This window comes from Staurois parvus, unplaced genomic scaffold (assembly GCF_062004578.1).
Source record: "Staurois parvus isolate SC_StPar_1 unplaced genomic scaffold, SC_StPar_1.0 ptg001976l, whole genome shotgun sequence".
Lineage (NCBI taxonomy): Eukaryota > Metazoa > Chordata > Amphibia > Anura > Ranidae > Staurois > Staurois parvus.
In genome coordinates, this window is record NW_028319772.1 from 162,707 (window position 1) to 177,265 (window position 14,559).

The 14,559-nt window shown below is 50.0% G+C and overlaps 1 protein-coding gene across 2 annotated transcripts in view; it reads right to left on the reverse strand.

Annotated features, from left to right (window-relative positions):
• Window positions 1-13,940, reverse strand: part of RARRES2 (retinoic acid receptor responder 2) — a 29,631-nt gene extending 15,691 nt beyond the window's left edge. The window contains exon 1 of one of the 2 annotated variants that reach the window (XM_089664639.1): window positions 13,782-13,940. The gene's annotated coding sequence lies outside the window, so the exon portion shown is untranslated. Of the gene's footprint in view, window positions 1-12,746; window positions 12,760-13,781 lie in introns of those variants that run through there. The other variant, XM_089664640.1, reaches the window with a different exon arrangement.
• Between the last annotated feature and the right edge of the window lie 619 nt (window positions 13,941-14,559).

Here is a 14,559-nt window from a genome sequence, read left to right on the forward strand (position 1 = left end):
CTGAGGAAATGACACTTTGCTACAATGTGACGTAGTCAGTGTACAGCTTGTATAACATGGAAATTTGCTGTCCCCTCAAAATAACTCAACACTCCGCCATTAATGTCTACACCGCTGGCAACAAAAGTGAGTCCCCCCCTAAGTGACAAGGTCCAAATTGGGCCCAAAGTGTCAATATTTTGTGTGGCCACCATTATTTTCCAGCACTGCCTTCACCCTCTTGGACATGGAGGTCACCAGAGCTTCACAGTTTGCCACTGGAGTCCTCTTCCACTCCTCCATGACGACATCACGGAGCTGGTGGATGTTAGAGACCTTGCGCTCCTCCACCTTCCGTTTGACAATGACGATGTCACTGGAGGGCTCAGTATTGCAGAGATCTCTGGAGGACTCAGTATTGCAGAGATCACTGGAGGGCTCAGTATTGCAGATGTCACTGGAGGACTCAATATTGCAGAGATCTCTGGAGGACTGAGTATTGCAGAGATCACTGGAGGGCTCAGTATTGCAGAGATCACTGGAGGGCTCAGTATTGCAGAGATCACTGGAGGGCTCAGTATTGCAGAGATCACTGGAGGGCTCAGTATTGCAGAGATCTCTGGAGGACTCAGTATTGCAGAGAACCCTATAGGGCTCAGTATTGCAGAGATCTCTGAAGGACTGAGTATTGCAAAGATCACTGGAGGGCTCAAGAGTGCAGAGATCACTGGAGGGCTCAGTATTGCAGAGATCACTGGAGGGCTCAGTATTGCAGAGATCACTGGAGGGCTCAGTATTGCAGAGATCACTGGAGGGCTCAGTATTGCAGAGATCACTGGAGGGCTCAGTATTGCAGAGATCACTGGAGGGCTCAAGAGTGCAGAGATCACTGGAGGGCTCAGTATTGCAGAGATCTCTGGAGGACTCAGTATTGCAGAGATCACTGGAGGGCTCAGTATTGCAGAGATCTCTGGAGGACTCAGTATTGCAGAGATCACTGGAGGGCTCTGCACTTCTGAACACTCAAGTACCTCTGCACTCCTTACCTCTCCAGTGACCTCTGCACTTCTGAACCCTCCGGAGATCTCTGCACTCCTGAGCCCTCCAGTGATCTCTGCACTCCTGAGCCCTCCAGTGACCTTTACCCTCCTAATCCTCCAGTGATCCCTGCTCCCCTTGAGCCCTACAGTGATCGCTGCTCCCCTGAGCCCTACAGTGACCTCTGCACTCCTGAGCCCTACAGTGACCTCTGCACTCCTGACCCCCCGAGTGAACTCTGCACTCCTGAGCCCTCCAGGGATCCCTGCTCCCCTGAGCCCTCCAATGACCTCTGCACTCCTGAGCCCTACAGTGACCTCTGCACTCCTGAGCCCTCCAGTGATCTCTGCACTCCTGAGCCCTACAGTGATCTCTGCACTCCTGAGCCCTACAGTGATCTCTGCACTCCTGAGCCCTCCAGTGACCTCTGCTCCCCTGACCCCCCGAGTGAACTCTGCACTCCTGAGCCCTCCAGGGATCCCTGCTCCCCTGAGCCCTCCAATGACCTCTGTACTCCTGAGCCATCCAGTGACCTTGACTCCCCTGAGCACTCCTTTGCTTCTGCACACCTGTACCTCCAGTGACTCCCATGCTCTGCTGTGATTTTCCTGACTCCAAGGACCCCAATCTACTTCATGTAGGTCCACCTTGCAGCCTGTGTCATCTCATGAGCCTTGCAACTCCAAGGGCACCCAGAGCATCCTGCCTCACCCTTTGACTTCATAGCATCCTAGGTATCCTGTGACACCTGTTACTCTTAGTGATACCTCGGTGACACCGGTGTCTCTACACGCTCTGAGGTACTCGCCTTCATTAACCTGGAGGGTCCTCCTTTCTGTGTACACAGACCCCCATCCATGACATTACTAAGGGATTTCAGGCTTCTCTGGATCCTAAGGATATACAGCTGGTGGTTTTGTTTGATTTGTCTTTTTTTACCCTTCCTAACTTGTGTGCCTTTAATTAAATAAAACATAAATATATATTGTGACAGTGTGGCAATCTGACGATATAAAAAGGATATGTCACCCGGGATTCTCAACAAGGCAGGTTGAGGGGCTCCGGGGTACTTGTCTGATGCAGAGGAAACTGGCTTTTCACTTTCCTGTCTTTGTAAAGTCCATTTTGGGACCTGGAGCCGGGAGATTTCAAAGCGATTTGGGAGGGATGAAATCTCCAATCCTGGGACCAGGTTTTGGGAATGGCCAGGAGACTGATTGGTCAGGTGTGCATGGATCTCTTCTAGAGTCAGGACCAGGGTTCTGGGCTCCACCCCGGCCGACAGGAGGTCATTGCTCAGGAGTCCTCCACCTAGGAGAGGTGGGAGCCAGAGCAGCAAGGGGCTGCTAGCTGTGTGCAAAAAAACATATTTTGGAAGAACGCTGTGCGTGTTCAGGGAGTCCAACCGCCGTGCGCGTTCAGGGAGTCCAACCGCCGTGCGCGTTCAGGGAGTCCAACCGCCGTGCGCGTTCAGGGAGTCCAACCGCCGTGCGCGTTCAGGGAGTCCAACCGCCGTGCGCGTTCAGGGAGTCCAACCGCCGTGCGCGTTCAAGGAGTCCAACGCTGTGTGCTGGGACTGGCCAGTGGTCTGGGAGACCCATATAAATAGAGGGACTGCTAACTAGCAGGACTGATAGAGAGCCAGGAGGCTGAATTTTGTTGGGAAATTCAAATGTGGGTGAATCTGCTGTGGACTGGTGCAAGCGGCCCCTGGCAACGTTGAACCAACCTACAGAGGAAAGCAAGCAAATCTTCAGGGCAAGGAGAGAGCTGCAGGATGTCCATACCTGGGAGAGATGTGTTGTCGCCCCTGGCAACGCTGCAGGTAAACCAGTAGCTGTTGTGGAAAATGTGAATGTGTCATGGCTTGAGAGAAGATCCAGCAGGGAGAAGCCCATGCTATGTGCAAGGAGAGGGGCTGACCAGAGGCCAGGACCAAGAGTGGTTGCCCATAGCAACACAGTGGAGGCCAGTCGGGCTGTCTGTGTACCGGGGGCCACGTCTTACAAGGATCATGGCAAGTGGCATCAAGAGGAGCCAATACAGCGTATTGGAAAGCATCAGCAAAGTTCTGCTTGGAGAGTACAATCTCCCATGGCGACCGGAGGAAAATTATTGCCTGGACGGAGGAGCTGCATTGGAGATGTGGCTCAGGGTCCCAAGAAAGAGAAGTGTGGAAATGTACCCTGCCTGGAATGTGGTCAGTGGGGGCATGGGATCTTTACCTGTCCCAGACTCTGGAATACCGCTGATACTGGGCAAATGTCTACAACTGCAAGCTCAGATTCATGTTTTAAAATGTTGGCAGCAACCTTTGGTAACAGGGAGGAAGTACCTGTTGGGCCTGCAGGGGGTGCCAGAGAATCCATGGAGCCTATAGGGGCGTCTGTCACTTCACCTTGGGGCCGCAAGGGAAACGTTGCCAAGGAAAGTGCAGTTGAGGAGGGATTCATGAGACGACGCACTCAAATGAAGTTGGCGACACCTACTACTGTGGTGGCTAAGACGAAGATGGCGACACCTACTACTGTGGTGGGTAAGAGGAAGATGGCGACACCTACTACTGTGGTGGGTAAGACGAAGATGGCGACACCTACTACTGTGGTGGGTAAGAGGAAGATGGCGACACCTACTACTGTGGTGGGTAACACAAAGATGGCGGCACCTACTACTGTGGTGGCTAAGAGGAAGATGGCGACACCTACTACTGTGGTGGGTAAGACGAAGATGGCGACACCTACTACTGTGGTGGGTAAGACGAAGATGGCGACACCTACTACTGTGGTGGCTAAGAGGAAGATGGCGACACCTACTACTGTGGTGGCTAAGAGGAAGATGGCGACACCTACTACTGTGGTGGCTAAGAGGAAGATGGCGACACCTACTACTGTGGTGGCTAAGAGGAAGATGGCGGCACCTACTACTGTGGTGGCTAAGAGGAAGATGGCGGCACCTACTACTGTGGTGGGTAAGAGGAAGATGGCGACACCTACTACTGTGGTGGCTAAGAGGAAGATGGCGACACCTACTACTGTGGTGGCTAAGAGGAAGATGGCGACACCTACTACTGTGGTGGCTAAGAGGAAGATGGCGACACCTACTACTGTGGTGGCTAAGAGGAAGATGGCGACACCTACTACTGTGGTGGCTAAGAGGAAGATGGCGACACCTACTACTGTGGTGGCTAAGAGGAAGATGGCGACACCTACTACTGTGGTGGCTAAGAGGAAGATGGCGACACCTACTACTGTGGTGGCTAAGAGGAAGATGGCGACACCTACTACTGTGGTGGCTAAGAGGAAGATGGCGACACCTACTACTGTGGTGGCTAAGAGGAAGATGGCGACACCTACTACTGTGGTGGGTAAGAGGAAGATGGCGACACCTACTACTGTGGTGGGTAAGACTGTGTGTGATAAAACCATGGCTGGGACTGCTGATGTCATGTTGAGAAGGACTGGTTATGGTCCATTCTGATGTAGGAGTGACCCCAGTTAGTTGGGCCACTGAATGTGCTCCTGAGAGTGACTTTTCCCTGTGCAGTGCCTTGTACCGTGGGGAGGTAGGGGTTAAAGTAAAACCTGGGCGTGGTTCTCAAAAAGAAAGTGATGTCACTAATGTGTGCCAGTCACAGGTTGGTAGTGGGCTAGGACAGCCCGTGAGAGCTACAAATGCTGAGAATGTTGGCGATGATGAGAAATGTACTGCTGGTGGGAAAACCCTGAGCTCTTGCAGTGCAAAAGTGGTAATTAACTACTTGCCAACCGCTGATAGCCGAATGATGGCTACACTGCGGCCGGCCAGTTCTGGGAGGGCGTCATATGACGTCCTCCCAGAACGCGCTCTCCTGCGCGCCCCAGGGGGGTGATCTCCGTGATCTGTGTCCTACGGACACAGCTGATCACGTGATGTGGTAGAAGGCCAATCACAGCGACCTTTTACCACGTGATTAGCCGCGTCCAATGACACACTGATCACCGGGAAATGCAATTGCCGGTTCTCGGCTGCACTTTCCTACGCTGTCAGATCGTGAGGAAAGTACTGCTGAGAACCGGCAGTTGTCAGAGCGGGGATCGGCATCGATCATCAGGGCATTGATGATCAGTGCCCTGATGATCGGTGCCCACCAGTGCCACCCACCTGTGCCCATCAGTGCAGCCCAGCAGTGCTGCCAGTCAGTGCCCAGCAGTGCCACCCATCAGTGCAGCCCAGCAGTGCTGCCAGTCAGTGCCACCAGTCAGTGCCCAGTGGTTGTGCCAGTCAGTGCCCAGCAGTGATGCCAGTCAGTGCCGCCTATCTGTGCCACCTCATTAGTGCTGCCTATCAGTGCCCATCAGTGCTGCCTCATCAACGCACATCAGTGAAGGAGAAAATTACCTGTTTGAAAAATATTATAATAGAAACAAACTTTTTTTTTTCAAATTTTTTGCAATTTTTTTGTTTATAGCGCAAAAAGTAAAGTTCCCAGCGGGGAGTACATACCACCAAAAGAAAGCTCTAATCGTGAAGGGAAAAAATGATAAACATTTCATATGGGTACAATGTTGCATGACCGCGCAATTGTCAATCAAAGTGCAACAGCGCTGAAAGCTGAAAATTGGTAAAGAAGGGGGTATAAGTGCCCGGTAGGCAAGGGGTTAAAGACGGGTCGTGTCCCATAGAAACTGGTGGTAAGACAGCACAGGTGTCCTTGGCAATCTCCAGGGAACTCCCATGTATTGGAGCCGGAGGTTGCCCTGGACAACTGCGATGTCACTCTGGTGGAGCAGAATGGAACTGCACCTTGTAATAGGAGTGTGTTGGTGCAGTCTAACAATACGGAAAGTGTTCAGGTGAACAGCGGGTCATACAGCCTGAGAAAGATGCAAATATGTGGGCAATTCATGAAGCACCACCAGAGCAAGTGGTGGAGATGAGGTATTGCAACCTGCAGTTGGAAAACATGTGTTACCCAAGTGTGATGTGATCCAGAGTGACTTGTGGAATAGTTCTGCAACTAAGCCCGTCTATTCTTATGTGTCTCCTTGGGCGGAGGGATCGGTGCTGAGGAGCACTGGCGAATTGAGCACATATACAATGGATTGGGATAGTTGGGGTAAAAGGCTAATCTCATTGATAGATGAGGCTTTTATGCAAAAAAATAAGGTGGACACTGTTTCTGCTGTGCCAGCAGGAGGGTCTATAGAACGGCCTATAGATAAGGGCGGGCATACAGCAGAGACTGTCTGGGACCCACAAACGTGATGTTGGCATGGAGTGTCAAAATGAGGTCACTGGGAATGGTCGGGGGCAGCTTGTGGATGCTGAGTCTGAGAAGTTGAGAGTGAGCCCAGCACCTGGCAGCGCTCTGGTGGAGCACCAGGCTGTGGTTACCTCCAATTGGGAGGAGGTCGCTTTTTAAAAGTTTCAACTTCTCAAGTCTCAGCAGGTGAGTCTCTCAGCATTCCCAGTGTTCTAAATATCATCAGGAAGGACTTGGGTCTGGAGTCAAGTGGCTGGCTATCTTCAAGAAGGTCTTGGGTCTGGAGTCAAGTGGCTGGCTAACTTCAGGAAGGACTTGGGTCTGGAGTCAAGTGGCTGGCTAACTTCAGGAAGGACTTGGGTCTGGAGTCAAGTGGCTGGCTAACTTCAGGAAGGACTTGGGTCTGGAGTCAAGTGGCTGGCTATCTTCAGGAAGGACTTGGGTCTGGAGTCAAGTGGCTGGCTATCTCCAGGAAGGTCTTGGGTCTGGAGTCAAGTGGTTGGGTTGTAACAAAAGTATTAAAGGAGATGCTTGAAATTTGGAATGTACAACCAATGTATACTGGGGTGTCTTCTCCACAGTCAGATGATCTGGTACTGCAGGGTACCACGAGGTGGAGCACCGAATGGCTGGCTGTACAGTACAAAGGGGAACAAGAAAGAAGTGGTTTATTTCTGAATTTGTTGATGGTGTTAAAAGTTGCCTCTGGGTACGCAGCTGGACTACCCGTCAATGTGATATATGAGAGAAGTTTTGGAGAAATGAAAAATGAGTCAAAAAAGGTTTCACCTCCTAACAGCAAGGTGGGAAGCATTTCTGCTGCTATGGTCCAGGATGGTGACGGTCCGTTGTCAGTGAAGGGCGTGTTGACTGCACCAGTGGACAAACCACATGAGATGGAAGGGCCGAGCATGGACCAGAGAACAGCAGAGATCCAGACCAGGGCTCAGATGGATGTGTGTGAAGAAATCAGAGTCACTGGGCCAAAAAGAGGTTTATGTAACAGATTTGATAAGACATCTGAAATACAAGGACAAGTGGTATGTGAAAACTGGCAAAATGGATCAGAAGAGAGCTCATCTGTTCAGGATTTGGATATAGAGGCAAGTGGTGTAGAAAAAGTTAAAATGGTGGGACAGCCGCCTGCAGATTGCATGACACCAGGTGAGGTGGCATCTTGTGAGGTTCCTGTGGGTGATGGCTGCCCTATGGTGTGTGGGCCCTCTGCAGACACTGTCCTAACAAATGCTGGAAAAGATATTGAGAGGTGTAATATTGACTGGAATATATCTGTTCATGGTAAACTGAATACGGTGATGATTCATGCAGGTTTGATAACCAAAGGTACCAGAAATAAGAGGGGTGGTCCTGGTCAGGGGCGGACTGACCATTCGAGAACTCGGGCACTGCTCGAAGGCCTGGGGTCAGTAGGGGGCCCCATGAAATGCCCCTGGTACTTTTTTTTTTAATAGACTTTTTGTGAGTGTGGGCAAGGACACGGGCCCCATGATCCCCTATAGCCTGGGGGCCCCATGAGTTGTCAGTCCGCCCCTGGTCCTGGTACAAATACAGTAGAAATAGTTCCCCTACAGCCTTGGGACGGTAATACTGAGAGAGGTGTTGGGAAACCTTGTAGCCTGAAGCAAAGGGGCAGAAAGGTAGATAGACCAGGGGGACCCCGCTAAGATTTCAGGAAAGGAAGTGGTTATGGAAATGCACCTGGAAAAAGAGTAGGGAAGGTCTGATTAGAGCCCATAGCCGAGTGACAATGGGGCTCGGGGAGAGACACCAAAGGAGTCATTGGGTAGAGTTTCCCTTTAGGAAAGGTATGGTCAGACCGGATTGGACCCCTGTAAGTAAGAGCTGGTACAGAGGTGCCAGAAGATGTAAGTTGTGTGTTTCACCCTCCAGGATGAAACCAAGGGGGGGGATATGTGACAGTGTGGCGATCTGTCACAATATAAAAAGGATATGTCACTCGGGATTCTCAACAAGGCAGGTTGAGGGGCTCCGGGGTACTTGTCTGATGCAGAGGAAACTGGCTTTTCACTTTCCTCATTTGTAAAGTCCATTTTGGGACCTGGAGCTGGGAGATTTCAAAGCGATTTGGGAGGGATGAAATCTCTAATCCTGGGACCAGGTTTTGGGAATGGCCAGGAGACTGATTGGTCAGGTGTGCATGGATCTCTTCTAGAGTCAGGACCAGGGTTCTGGGCTCCACTCTGGCTGACAGGAGGTCCTTGCCCAGGACTCAGGAGAGCTCCACCTAGGAGAGGTGGGAGCCAGAGCAGCAAGGGGCTGCTAGCTGTGTGCAAAAAGCCATATTTTGGAAGAACGTTGTGCGCATTCAGGGAGTCCAACCGCTGTGCGCATTCAGGGAGTCCAACCGCTGTGCGCATTCAGGGAGTCCAACCGCTGTGCGCATTCAGGGAGTCCAACGCTGTGTGCTGGGACTGGCCAGTGGTCTGGGAGACCCATATAAATAGAGGGACTGCTAACTAGCAGGGCTGATAGAGAGCCAGGAGGCTGAATTTTGTTTGCTTTGATGGTGCACACCCCTGCGTGGGAAGCATGTTGTGGAACTTTCTTTTAAATAAAATTGGGTTGAAAGGCCTTTAAAAAGAATAAAGTGAGTGGCTGCGTGCTGGAAAAACTCTACATTTGATGATATATATACTGTACAATTTCAAACTCCTCCGTAATCCAGAAAAAGACGAGACACATCTACAGAACAAAAATTTCCTTCACCATAGAGAAATATATGTGTGCTTTTCACTGAGACACGGGACCTTCCCATGAGAAGTCCTCTCCTCCCTCCAGAGACCTCCTCTCCACCCCGGAGCAGATGAAATGGAAACAATCCCCATGATGGGAGAGTGAGGAAACCATGGCCTGCTTACAGGAAGAGGCTCCATCCTGCCAGACGGAACTCCGACTCTTCAGTCTGGGAAGCCAATAACCCAACCAACACCGACCAGCAGATCACATGACCTGAGCCAAGTATCATCGTATATAACTAGGAGATCCCATACTTGTATGGATCCGTCGTATATAACCGGGAGATCCCATACTTGTATGGATACGTCGTATATAACCGGGAGATCCCATACTTGTATGGATACATCGTATATAACCGGGAGATCCCATACTTGTATGGATACGTCGTATATAACCGGGAGATCCCATACTTGTATGGATACGTCGTATATAACCGGGAGATCCCATACTTGTATGGATACGTCGTATATAACCGGGAGATCCCATACTTGTATGGATACATCGTATATAACCGGGAGATCCGATACTTGTATGGATACATCGTATTTAACCGGGAGATCCCATACTTGTATGGATACGTCGTATATAACCGGGAGATCCCATACTTGTATGGATACGTCGTATATAACCGGGAGATCCCATACTTGTATGGATACGTCGTATATAACCGGGAGATCCCATACTTGTATGGATACGTCGTATATAACCGGGAGATCCCATACTTGTATGGATACGTCATATATAACCGGGAGATCCCATACTTGTATGGATACGTCGTATATAACCGGGAGATCCCATACTTGTATGGATACGTCGTATATAACCGGGAGATCCCATACTTGTATGGATACGTCGTATATAACCGGGAGATCCCATACTTGTATGGATACGTCGTATATAACCGGGAGATCCGACACTTGTATGGATACGTCGTATATAACCGGGAGATCCGACACTTGTATGGATACGTCGTATATAACCGGGAGATCCCATACTTGTATGGATACATCGTATATAACCGGGAGATCCGATACTTGTATGGATACATCGTATATGGTCCCGTGGCCACCTGGGCAATAAGTCCATCCGTGACATTTCCTGGCTACTAAATATTTCACGCTCAACTGTTAGTGGGATTATAACAAAGTGGAAGCAACTGGGAACAACAGCCACTCAGCCACCAAGTGGTAGGCCACGTCACATGACAGGGCGGGGTCAGCGCCCATGCTGAAGCGCACAGTGCGCAGAAGTCACCAACTGTCTGCAGAGTCAATAGCTAAAGACCTCCAAACTTGGTGTGGCCTTCAGATGAGCCCAACAACAGTGCGTAGAGAGCTTCATGGAATGGGTTTCCATGGCCGAGCAGCTGCATCCAAGCCTTCCATCACCAAGTGCAATGCAAAGCGTCGGATGCCATGGTGTAAAGCACGCCGCCACTGGACTCTAGAGCAGAGGAGACGTGTCCTCTGGAGTGACCAATCATGCTTCTCTGTCTGGCAATCCGATGGACATGTCTGGGTTTGGCGGTGGCCAGGAAAACTGTACTTGCCTGACTGCATTGTGTAAAGTTTGGTGGAGGGAAGATTATGGTGGGGGGTTGTTTTTCAGGGGTTGGGCTTGGCCCCCTAGTTCCAGTGAAGGGAACTCTTAAGGTGACATTTTGGACAATTTCATGCCCCCAACTTTGTGGGAGGAGTTTGGGGATGGCCCCTTCCTGTTCCAACATGACTGCCCACCAGTGCACAAAGCAAGGTCCATAAAGACATGGAGGAGCCAGTTTGGGGTGGAGGAACTTGACTGTCCTGCACAGAGTCCTGACCTCAACCCCATAGAACACCTTTGGGAGGAATTAGGGCGGAGACTGCGAGCCAGGCCTCCTCCCCCGACATCAGTGCCTGACCTGACAAATGTGCTTCTGGAAGAATGGTCCAACCTTCCCATAGACACCCTCCTAAACCTTGTGGACGGCCTTCCCAGAAGAGCTGAAGCTGTTATAGCTGCAAAAGGCGGGGCCAACTCAATATTGAACCCTATGGACTAAGACTGGGGGGCCATTAAAGGTCATGTGTGTGGAAAGGGCAGGGCCAACTCAATATTGAACCCTACAGACTAAGACTGGGGGGCCATTAAAGGTCATGTGTGTGGAAAGGGCGGGGCCAACTCAATATTGAACCCTACGGACTAAGACTGGGGGGGCCATTAAAGGTCATGTGTGTGTGGAAAGGGCGGGGGCCAAACTCAATATTGAACCCTACGGACTAAGACTGGGGGGGCCATTAAAGGTCGTGTGTGTGGAAAGGGCGGGGCCAACTCAATATTGAACCCTACGGACTAAGACTGGGGGGGCCATTAAAGTTCATGTGCGTGGAAAGGCTGGGGGCCCAATACTTGGGGCAATATAATGTATATAGAGTGTGTGTGTGTGTGTATGTATATATTAGATCAGGGGTGGGCAACTGTGGCCCTCCAGCTGTTGTAGAACTACAAGTCCCATGAGGCATTGCAAAACTGACAGTTATAAGCATGACTCCCAAAGGCAGAGGCATGATGGGACCTGTAGTTCACCAACAGCTGGAGGGCCACAGTTGCCCACCCCTGTATTAGATAGTATATAGGGTAAAGGCCTGCCGCCCGATACTTGGGGCAATGTGGTGTGTGTATATATATTAGATCATGGATTTGTATATATTTCCATTACTCCATGCTGGCTCTCAGCACTGTGCGCAGAGGGCGGGGCCATGAATTCCCGCCCTAACAGTCATTCCTCCGTTTTCCTGATTGGGTGAAGATGGGCATCATGCAGCCTAGAGGACTGAGGGCATCTTGTGGTGAAGAAGAGGTACTGCAGGGGCATCTCTGGAATAATTGTGGGTACTGGAGCCCGGAGTTGGGCTTTTGCTAAACCATAGTTCTCTGTGAATCCTTTGTCATGTATGGAATGTATATTAGTAACACAGATATCATGTATAATATCACAGATTGTGAACACATTTATATACCGTAATGTAACATTGAGGAGAAGTTCTGCTGCTTCTTGTGCATTTCTGTGATGGACTCAGATATGGAATACAGAGAGAAGATCCTTTACTAGTCCCGGCCATCCCGGGTTGTAGTTTGTGATGTTCGTGTCTCTCGGAGAAGCCGTGACGTGTTTATATTGCACACAGAAATCTCAGCTTCAGCCTCCTTGCACTCAGCGGAGGTCCCCTTTATAGGGGAATATTGGGGGGTTCTGGACTCACATACTGTCTATCTATAGAGTCAGAGAAGTTGGACTTTCACTTTCATTTCCTGAGACACAAATGAGTCCACCATGTATTATATACAGTGCTACACGCAGTACACGGAACATATCATACATACGTGTCTCCTGTGCAGGGTCCATATATAGAACATATAATACATACGTGTGTCTGGTGCCGGGTCTGTATATAGAATATATAATACATACGTGTGTCTGGTGCCGGGTCTGTATATAGAATATATAATACATACGTGTCTCCTGTGCAGGTTCTGTATATAGAATAACATAATACATACGTGTCTCCTGTGCAGGGTCCATATATAGAATATATAATACACACGTGTGTCTGGCACCGGGTCTGTATATAGAACATATCATACATACGTGTGTCTGGTGCCGGGTCTGTATATATAATACATGCGTGTCTCCTGTGCTGGTTCTGTATATAGAACATATAATACATACGTGTGTCTGGCGCTGGTTCTGTATATAGAATACATAAATACATACGTGTGTCTGGCGCTGGGTCTGTATATAGGACATATAATACATACGTGTTTCTGGCGCAGGTTCTGTATATAGAATACATAATACATACGTGTGTCTGGCGCTGGGTCTGTATATAGAATATATAATACATACGTGTGTCTAGGGCCAGGTCTGTATATAGAACATATAATACATACGTGTGTCTGGCGCCGGGTCTGTATATAGGACATATAATACATACGTGTGCCGGGTCTGTATATAGGACATATAATACATACGTGTGCCGGGTCTGTATATAGAACATATAATACATACGTGTGTCTGGTGCCGGGTCTGTATATAGAACATATAATACATACGTGTGTCTGGCGCCGGGTCTGTATATAGAACATATAATACATACGTGTGTCTGGTGCCGGTTCTGTATATAGAACATATAATACATACGTGTGTCTGGTGCCGGGTCTTTATATAGAACATATAATACATACGTGTGTCTGGCACCAGGTCTGTATATAGAATACATAATACATACGTGTGTCTGGCACTGGTTCTGTATATAGAACATATAATACATACGTGTGTCTGGCGCTGGGTCTGTATATAGAACATATAATACATACGTGTGTCTAGGGCCAGGTCTGTATATAGAATATATAATACATACGTGTGTCTAGGGCCAGGTCTGTATATAGAACATATAATACATACGTGTGTCTGGTGCCGGTTCTGTATATAGAACATATAATACATACGTGTGTCTGGTGCCGGTTCTGTATATAGAACATATAATACATACGTGTGTCTGGCGCTGGGTCTGTATATAGAACATATAATACATACGTGTGTCTGATGCCGGGTCTGTATATAGAACATATAATACATACGTGTGTCTGATGCCGGGTCTGTATATAGAACATATAATACATACGTGTGTCTGGTGCTGGGTCTGTATATAGAACATATAATACATACGTGTGTCTGGTGCCGGTCTGTATATAGAATACATACGTGTGTCTGGCGCTGGTTCCGTGTGCTCCGGGAGGGTTGCAGGGGGTCGGTCGGATCTCTGGAGGATTCTCGGAATGACAGCGGAGGGAAAACAGGGAAAAGGAGGAGAGGCAGAGGAGGCGGGGCCGGCCCAGAGAGGGAAGGGGGGAGCTCACCCCCCAGAACCTTCTCAGATTTTGGCATCCAGCAGAAGAATGGGGGCATTTGGGGGCGGGGTATCTGAGGGATGGGGGGGGCATCTGAGGGGGGAGGGGGGGCATCTAAGGGGGGAGAGGGGGGGGGACATACGGGCAGATTTCAACTCTGAAAACCTTTTTAGAACTTTATGAAACTTTCCATAACGATACAATGTAACAACAAGCAAAGTGACATCCGGTCCCTCCTCTGGACCCAAACCATCCATCCCTCACCCTGCAACCGTCCCTCCCAGAGATCAGAGGAGGGGCGCGCTGTACAGGGACGATGGTACTCCCATAGATCGGAGGAGGGGCGCACTGTACGGGGACGATGGTACTCCCATAGATCGGAGGAGGGGCACTCTGTACGGGGACGATGGTACTCCCATAGATCGGAGGAGGGGCGCGCTGTGCGGGGACGATGGTACTCCCATAGATCGGAGGAGGGGCGCGCTGTACGGGGACGATGGTACTCCCATAGATCGGAGGAGGGGCGCGCTGTACGGGGACGATGGTACTCCCATAGATCGGAGGAGGGGCGCGCTGTACGGGGACGATGGTACTCCCATAGATCGGAGGAGGGGCGCGCTGTACGGGGACGA